Below are 10,041 nucleotides of genomic sequence, written 5' to 3'. Positions count from 1 at the left end.
CTTTCCATCCATGTCTCCAATTAGCCTCCCTCCTCCCAGCATTTGCTTTGCTACAGCACTTAAAGCCCAGCTCCTCCTGAACTAGGATGGTGTGACCCACATCTGTGTCTCTGATGGTGCTCTAGGACTGCAGCTGTGGGACTCTATATTCCCCAAGTAGCTTAGCATAAGCAGTGGCCATATGAAGTTACATGACTCCTGCTGCAGTGAGACCAACCAGTTTTAAAAACACTCCCTCCTGGCCCTGCCTCCCAGGCATGGGAGCGTTATTATCTCATTACACACGAGGGGGCTGAGTCAGGGAGAGCCTCCGACTTCCGCAAGGCCGCTGGGATTTTGTGGCACACAGGCGGGAGCACAACACAAAAAGCACGGTTTCGGTGCTTTGACCGCTAGCTTGACCATCACCTCCAGAAGGACCAGAGAGAGCTATGTGCAGAGAGCGCTTGCAGGGAGGAAAAAAAGGGTGATAGGTTCCTTCATATGTGAACAGAGGTGAAACAAAATTGCAACTCCTAAAACTTCAAAGACAGCTGTGATTCAGGAGTGCTCAGCCCGGCAGTGACACACTTGCTGCATCTCCCCCTTCACGGAAGGGTGGCTGTGATCGGTGCTCAGGGCCGGCCCTTCCCAGGTTAACACTTGCTGGGACAGGCTCTACCATCTCATCTGCCCGTGTTCCTGCCTTTGGGAGAGCTGCTGATTCCCTAGTAGGGGGCAGAGGAGTGTTTCGGCTTACTGCAATCTTTTTATAAGTGTCTTTTCTGCCAAGGGCCTCTGACATGTGGCCAGAATTGCATCAGAGCTTGTAGAAATACTTTTAGCTAAAACAAATATTGAAGCCTAACTTCTGCAGGCATGTACCAGCTTTGACAAAGGCTTTGTTGATCAAAGTTGCATTCGAGGCAGGAACTATTTCTGGGTACGCCTTCATGAGCAGCTTAGGCTGATTGGAAAAAGCACCACTACTGAAAAAGGCAGCCTGGCCCTTCTCCTCACCCGTGACTTCTCATACCTGCTAAACGAGCAGTATTTTCCTCCTTGATCAGTGCACTGACCTGGCAGAGCACACAGCCACATGGCTCCCAGCATAAGCCCAAAAGACATGACCATGGTGCTTGGCCGGGGAGGCCAGAACTTCCCCTTCCAGTGGCAACACAGCTTCTGATCAGTTTAGGATACTTGTGAAGTTACGCCCTCAAATCTTACAGTGCCGAGGCTCGAGTGCTGATTTGAGATATGGTACGTCCTGGTGGGAGCCTGACACGGGGAATCTGCAATGAATCCTCTCCTGTGTCAGGCTGCACAGGGATTCAGGCCAGGCAGCATCAAATTCACCCACCCAGACATATACAGGCTCTTTTTTTTTTTTTTCTCTCCGTTGCTGTGAAAATATTGTGGATTAGAATAAAGATTAAAAATATGAAAAAACCCCCAAATGACAGAACCTGTTGCAAAAGGGTGTCCAAACCCCATCAGCTGTGGTGGAAATGGTTACAAACACTCACAAAATACCCTCCAAATAAGAGACCTCAGCCTTGGACAAACTTGCTGCTCAGTCACCAACAGTCTCCTGACCAAAAGACAAGGACTGAGGCTTTGAACTGTGGCTATCAGCCAGGAGAGCACCTGCTCCTTTCTCTCTGCCCCAAACATGAAGTTATTTCAGCTGCTGAACACTTAGTTTTGTTTACTGTTTCCCAATGACTTCTACAGCACTTAATTTTCTGAGCGAGCTTAGAGAAAACTAAACACAATGCTTACTAAGGGAAAAGGCAGTAACGCAAATTGTTCCTCTGGTCAAGACGTTTCTCACGCAGCTGGCAAAACTGAACTATGTCTTGTAATCGACATAAATGGAGCTCTGCCAGACCCTGATGTACGGGGCTCTCCAGCAATCCCTGCAAGGACGTGGGCTGGATATAGAAAGAGGGTTTGATCTTATTTCTCATTCTTGTTTACCAGAGCCATGGCTGACCCAGGCCCTCCCTCTCCCGAGGCCCCCGCCACGTCACAGTCGCACAGCGTGTAACGCAGAACATTTGCCCCGGCCTCCTGCTGCCATTTAAAACTGGCTCTACTCTCCACAGAATGTGGTGTAGAAGCCTCTCAAAGGCAAATACCCTCAATATGTTTGCTATTCTGGCTATTTCAACACTTGATTATTGTCTTCCCTCTCCCTGAATGCTTTATTTAAATAGACCTCATGTATATGAGTGGCAGGTAGCAGAGGTTAGGAGGAACGCATCTGGCTTCCCAGATGTGCCTCAACGGACTAAAAGTTGGCAGGACTATTTTTAGCTATGGCTATTTCTGACGTAGCCAAAGCCAGACAGCTTGTGAAATCAGTTCTTCCTGCAAGAACACCAACCTTTTTTGACCCTAGCTCTAATTTCAGTCCCCAATGTCTGAATACTACGCCTTTGACCAACAGCTACTAATTACCAGCCCCAATCATTTGGCAGGGCAGAGAGGCCATTAATTTCACCCATTTCCTTATTTTTCACATTCCCATTCTACTTGCAGCGCCCAGCCCCCTTGCGTATCATTGATAGAAATAGCCTGAGACAGCGCAGAATGCTGAATAAAATCTCTCACCCTCACTTACTACTTGCACTGCAGTCCTCACCTCTTGACCCGGGAGTCCAGGACAGCCCTTTGGCAGTGTCAGCTCTCACATCTCTGCCCATCAGGAATGAAACAGGGCCACTGCTGGAAAACAGGAGAGGGCAGAATGAGAACTTGAGTTTGACTCTACTATTACACTGCACCTATGGCTATAAATCCATTTTCACTGTAGCATGATTTGGACAACATCCCTTACCTCATCAACAGTTTGGACACCAACAAGAGGAAGGACATCCTCACAATTAAGTGTGCGTCAGACAAAAACTAAGTGGAAAAAGCAGCTTAATGACCTAGTACCACACCCTCCTCCATGGACAGCAGGGCACGTCAAGGAGTCACTGTTGTTGGTAATGCTAATGGAGACCTTGGCTGAATTACAGAAACGTGCACCTCCAAAATGTATCTTCAGCTGGGATCTGTAAATATTGAGACATGTCCTCAAGCACTGAGAGCTCCCCAGAGTCACAAATGATAATCAGATTTGCAAAGGAGATGCACACGTCCTGTGGTTATTCTGCTGTACTAACAGCAGTCCAAAATAACAGAGTTTCCTTCTGAGCAAAGACAGAAAACATGTAGCTACCAAGCAGAGGAGAGAGAAGTCTAACTCCTGCCAAATTAAGTACAGTTTTCTCTGCAGTCAGGTTTGTACCATATTTGCTATGGAACTCTGCTAACAGAATAAAATAAAAATTTGTCAAAACCTCTGACAAATCAGGAAGAGCTCTCAGAAACTGGCAGTTGTTTTGGAAGTAGGCTTAATAAAATGCAATGAGACAAACCATCTTCTCCATCACAAAATCCAGAGAAGAAGATGGAAGAGTACAAAGATATCTGGAGTCGGAATTACCATGATACACATTTGGATATAGAATAGGTAGCAGAAATTATTTTTTTTTCCAGTTCTCAGTGAATTTTAATAATTTATGTAGTTCAGATTTAATCAAAACAGGAAGCTGTTTTAACAAAAGAGTTTTCTTATAGAAGCTCCTCGTTAGCAAAGGGGTCTGTATTTAGCAGGATCTGCATATGTCATCCCTCTTTGCAAAACTTGTAGCATTGCCCTATCTCTTGTCAGACTGGAGTGATAGATGAGCAATTCGAGGCAGATTTTTTAATAGTCATGCTTCAGAATTTAACCCCACTTACACAGTAACTTTCTAGACACTGTTGCATTTCCTAGGTTCAAAACAGATAAATGACTTTACTAGGCTGATTTTTAACTGGAAGTTGCAGAAGGACAATAAAAATATCTTGTTGTTGGAACTGCAATGGCCTTACAAGCCAGTTCGATTTCAACCACAGAGGTCTGACCTTGCAGCTTCTCAAAATGACATCAGCACTGTTTGCACACCTCACTTTTTGCAGTTCACCTCAGCTGGACAGGCACGTGGAGTTGCACACAGATAACAGGAGTAAAAGGATAGGCAGAGAAACTTAAGCCCTTGAATAGGGCCTGAGACCAGGTATGCAGTTCAGCTCTCCTAAGCTACTGCTGCAAACTGAAGTCTGCTCTTCAGCTTATGCAAAATCTGGCTGTGGGCCTGGTGGAAATTAACAGTGGGGTTGAAGTGGCAAAAGCAATCTCTGCAGGTTTTATGAGTTGTAGAATGAGCCCCATGCTTCACACTTACTGCGTATGTGTAGATCAACAAGTCTCTAGGAATCAGTTAGGGCAGCTGGTCTTCATTCATGTTCGTCTGTAATACAGAGGCCTACAGAAGTCATGACCCTGCTGTCATAGTTACTATAGAGTTGCGTAACAAGGAGTTGTGGCCCCAGGTTGATACTGCGTTGAAGGAGCTTCTTATATCAAATTTTGAAACCAATTCTTATAATGGCAGAAACAATTTGCATATTATCTTGCTTAACAGTCAAAGCAACAGATGGAAGCAGTCTCTGTCAGTAGCTTCTCTGAACAGAGAACTGCTACAATGGTTAGGTTTCTTCCTTGGGGAAAACTTCTCTATCAGAGATTTCATTGAAGCCACATCCTAGAGACAATGACTAGAAATGGAGATGATGAACACTGCTGAAAACAAATGGGTTCCAGCCCTTCTTGTATGGACATCAGCTTCACTTCTGGGAATAAAAGAAGTGCTGCCAGATAACACTGAACAACGTAGGCATGTTCCCATTATTGCTCAATGAAGTGACGCTCAGCTTCACATGGGTACAGGAATGCCATAGCTGAGTTTTAGAGAGAAACTTGTATTATGAAACCTATTCCAGAGCTCATTGGTGGAATGTGGAAGATGCTTTAAATCAATGATACCATAAAGAAAAGCATAAAACAGCTATCACTCTTTTCTCTTTTAAAGATGTGAGGGTGAAATTGTCACAATATTTTGTATTTGCTACTAATGTCACAGGAAACCCAAAGAGCTTATATTCATACCACACAACTGAACTGTGCTGGAGTCAGGAGCACGGTTTGACTAATAGCACAGAGAGACTCTAGGACCATAATAAAAATTGTGCATTTAGCTGGCCAGCGACAGCCCCAGGCACTTCCATTCGCTTTGACCTGTACTCTTCTTCTGTGCAACACCTGACTCACCCAGTGCATTTGGGTGCCTGATGTAGCACTCTTTCCTGTGGTGAGTAATTTGAAGCAGAAAGGCAGGTCCAGTAAGGGAATTGTGAAACAACTGCAGTAGCACGGAAGATTAGAAGATTTAAATATCCTTAGCAGAGTGGAATGGACAAAGCGAGCCAGGATTTCTCCCACTCTTTGTCACTAATGTCTTTGCTTGGTGGCTACAAGGGATTTTCTACAGAGCTTTCTTAGCCATGGTAGTAAGAAAGAGGAGGATAATCTTAATTGCACAGCACTAAGTCACAGCTGGGTAAGTGATTCTTCTTGTAACACTGCTTGATTTTCAGTCCCTCTTAGGAAGATGCTCTCCCTGGTTTGTTAAGTACAAATGAACCTTGGTACTTGGAGAATGAATGGAAAGCAGGGAGGCAGTTTGGTCACTTTGTATTCATTCTTTACAACTGTCCTGTACTTCCAAACTGAAAGCAGTAAACTAGGTTCCTTTTCAAACTTGCCTTAGAAAGCAGCAATAACCTCTTTGCAAAGCAGTTTGCAGCCATTAGTATTACCTGGGATGAAAGGGTCATACTCCAAGTCTTGAAATCCCTTTCCTCCTAGGAGCATTTCTAAGTTCTGGGCCTTGATTTGGGTTATGGAAGTACACAATAAAACTCTGTTAATTCACCAACTTAAATATTCACCAAGCTCCTCTATGAAGCTAAGTGATCTGCTGCTGCAGTTGTCTGGTTCAAGCTAGCTCTGAATTCTTTACTGCTGCCTGCCTGCCAGCTTCAACAGCTGCAAGCAATGTTTCCTTCTAACTCTGAGCAAGCAAGGAGACATAGCCCATCCTATCTGACAGTAATTTGGTTACAGTGACTCACTCTCTTCCACAATTTCCAGGCTAATTGCTACAACATTCTCTAGCTCCCAACATGATCCCCAGGGGTCTGCAGAAAATTTTGACTCAAAGTGTGCCAGTCAAAGATAATGATGGTTTGACTCCTTGCATACAACCAAAATTAAATAATCTAATCCTAGCTATCAAGGCCTTTAATGAGTGGGAATGCCTCCAAAATAATCTCTTTTCTGCTCCTCCTGCAGATACGTACCTTAGGAATGAGGACATCATTCACTCTACGGGCCTAAGAAAGTAGGATCTGGTTCTGCCCTGCGACTGAGGAGCTGGGTTTGGCATTGCCTCTCACAGGCACTGACAGTTTCCTTCAGAATAAAATTCCAGACCCATTCTTTTGCTTTTCTTTTTCCACAAGGATTAAAGCTTTGGCTTTAGCAGCAATTGACACCACTCAGCAATTTGTAGAATAAAATTTTTCCACAGTTGCAGCCAACAAGAAGTCAGAGCTAAAAAAGGTGCCAATGCTACAAGGCTGTACAGCTCTGGTGCCGAAGTTCAGTGATAGTAGGATTTGTTGGTATGTTCCTAGGGGGTCACCCGTCTCTCTGCACTCTCTTTGCTGGCTGATTCAGTCTGCTACCTACATTTTTGGCTTGCAAGCCTTCTGGATAGGGGGTGTCCAAGTGAGACTCATTCATCTCTAGTGGGCAACAGAGATGATAATGATCAAAGCCTCCTTCTTTGTGGCCAGGCTACAACAGCAGATTTTGCAATGCAATGAGCATCTCAAAAAACTGAAACACACAGTGACTCAGAGTATCACACACATTATCCTGTAACAGCATCAGCACAATCTAACCCCACCAAATGCAAGAGCCTTCTCTTCTTTCCCATGTTTCTCTGACAAGTTTTGAAAAGCAAAAATTGTATCCCCTCCATACACCACATGCTGGTGTCTCATGCTGGCCATGACTCACTCATGCAAATTCCTTAACCTTTGCAGCGTAACTTTACTCCCCTGCCTCCAAAATTGCTGAAATGCAGCAAGTGAAACGAAATGCAGGACCTCTTGTCATCCCAGTTTGAGTACATAACACTCTGCTGTGTAGGGGTCCTGGACTTAGTGATAGCAGGACCCAGGGCTCAGGTAACACAGTTCATATTTAGGACTCAATATAGGGCTGCAGTTTTATGGCATATCCAACTGAATCAGTAGCATGGTCAGATTCTGAAAAACAGCCTTTAAATATGCTTGTTTTAGATTAGGACCGCATTGAGGTAGCCTGGTTGGTGTAGAAAACGCTAGATCAACGTGGCTAATGCAAGTCTGATGCAGGTCCACAGATCTGGTTTTAAGGCAGCATTAGCTGTTGGCCCACTGTGTATCTGAAGCTTGTTATGATAAACCGTGCAGCCGTATGGAAGAAATACCACCAGTCTTCTCTCCTCTCTACAGCTCACCTGTCTTTTGTAGACCCAAACACTTACAAATGCGAAGTCTGAATGGCTTGGTTGTAACCCTTTTGGAAAGCAGGTAGCTCAAGACTATTAAAAATTGATTTTCTTCTTCTTTTCCATCCAGTGCTTTGCCTTCTGAGTCAGACAGAAACTGAAAAGATAGGAGAGTGAATCTGTGGTCCTGCTTCCTGTCCTTTGTGACCCACTGGACAGAGTTTAACAAACTATTAGAGCCATTCACAGAAATTAATGGAAATAAATTCTGAAAGTATATGCAGTGCTTTCAGGCTACCTTCAAAGAAGATATTGCATTGCTCCATCTAATCTGGCCTAATGAGAGGTTTCAGTCCACACGCACACTTTGTCCGCTTCTTTTGGAGCTCAGCTGCAACTTAGGCATTATTCTTCTATATCACTGGCAAAGCTGAAACATGCCACAATTGAAATCTAGTAATCTCTTAAGTAATGATGCTGCAACGCAGCATCTTTGGCATAAAAAGTTGCAATGAACTAACAAATACCTTCTCCCAGAGTGGAAACAGCCAACACAGGATTAGACTGTGGAACTGGCTCTGGCACAGATACAACAGCTTCCCTGTAGCTCTCTCTAGAAGGACTTGACCACTTAGGGAACTGCATTCTGACTCCCTTCACTGTGAATCTCAGACACTTAAAAATTGCTAAATCCCCGTAGTTTCATAACTCTTTCTCAATCATTTGAATCACAAAAATCCTAAAACTTGTGTCTGTCTGCAGTCTACATTAACTTAAGGAGAGAATAATTTATGTCCACCTCCACCCAAGTTTACCTGATTGCCCTTCCTTTCTGACCCTATCATTTGCACGAAGCCACTGATCTCTTGTGCCTTTCAAACTCATCATTCAGGTCAGCAGTAAAACCAGTCCCTAATACAAATAGCAGTATGAAGCACTCTTCTATCCTGTGCCTGCTGCTACATGCCTGGGACAAGAGACTCTACCTGCAAAAATGGTTTTAACCAAAATACTTGCTTCCTGCATATCTTCTTCTTCAGAAAATTTCTTCAGAATTGAAATCCATATGCCAGCAAACAAACATTCCTGAATAGTAAAAGCAACTGTAATGTGTCTGGGACTTGAGTAACTGTGTTGTAAGCTTGGGAGTTTTCTATATGATTAATTTTGGTAACAAAATTAAGATTGGAGCTAATCTGCTTTGTCCTAAAATTGTGTTTCAGAAGCTCGGCTCTTAAGCTAGAAAAAAGTATGAGGAAGAGAGTCCCCTAATGGAGCATGTTAGTATCCTGCTACACTTATTTCACCAGATGAAGTTAATGTGGTTAGTGTGTTCCTTGTACAAACAATACACGATTTACATTTACAGCTGCATTTTTTGATCTTCCAAGACTTCCATTTCCTCCATGTCTGCAGTAAGTCAGGACCAATGCACTTTAAACATGTCTAAAAATTTTGGAGTAAAGGTCTACTCTTTATTTTATTCACAAAATGAAATAAAAAATCTGAATGAAATGACTGAAGAGTGGGAGAGATGTCCACTTGTATCGCTTTGCTAACCATTTTCTGTCGAAGTTGCCATTTAGGATGATTTTTTTTTTTGAATGTCAGTAATGCTGCACATGGTTTATAGGAAAGCAATCCAGAGCTATCCTGTGACTGTGATTCACTTTCCTGAACCTAATACCATGAAAACTGGAAATGATGCAATAAGCAGTTACTGCTATTCAAAGATCCATCACAGCATCTACAAAGTAATGTTATACTCCAAGGCTGCATTTTACAGTAAATGGAAGCAGAACATTGTCAAGAACTAACATGCTGTTGCAAAAGAAAAAAAGGAAAAAGACAAAAGAAAAAAAAAAGACTATGCAAGCCAAAATTTGGTAAGTTAACCATGCATCTTCAATGAGCATAAAACATCTGGAGTGCAGGACAGGTGAGGGGCTAGCTGGTATCTAGACAACCTTTCCAACTCCACCAGTCAGTAACAGAACCTTAGTGAATCCCAAGCTAACAAACACGGCCAGCAGCCTTGCACAAGGCAAGCATCTCAAATTTAGTCCCTGCTCTCTCACGACTTGTGATACCAAGTCTGAATCCTCTGCATTCACACAGTTTCAGTGTAGGTAACTTTGAAACTAGACCTACCTTCGAGGTTGAGGTCTGAAGAAACCAGCTAGATAAACAGAAAACTCACAAGTCTTATGATATGAGAAAGTCATTTCCCAGTTAGCAGAATTCCTGAATGTGCATACACGCAGAAGGCAAAGCATGGTGGTGGCTAGCAAGAGGTAAGAGGCAAATATTCCCTAAGTGGGCTGCAGAAAGCTGGGTTCTTCAGTGGGCAACTTTCTGAAATGATGAGAGATTCTGAACTCGGTAGGTCAGAGGAAGGAGAGTATCAGAGCAGAGAGACGTCAGGGTAAGACTTATTTATTGCCGATAGTTCTTATTGTAGACTAGACTTTTAAAAAGTATTTGACAAAGGCAGCCCAGTCATGCCAGGGGAAGGATTTAATAAAGCAAGGATAACATACATAAAGAAAGGTAATAGGAAACA

Source organism: Dromaius novaehollandiae, chromosome Z (assembly GCF_036370855.1).
Source record: "Dromaius novaehollandiae isolate bDroNov1 chromosome Z, bDroNov1.hap1, whole genome shotgun sequence".
NCBI classification, from domain to species: domain Eukaryota; kingdom Metazoa; phylum Chordata; class Aves; order Casuariiformes; family Dromaiidae; genus Dromaius; species Dromaius novaehollandiae.
This window is presented reverse-complemented; position numbering follows the sequence as displayed.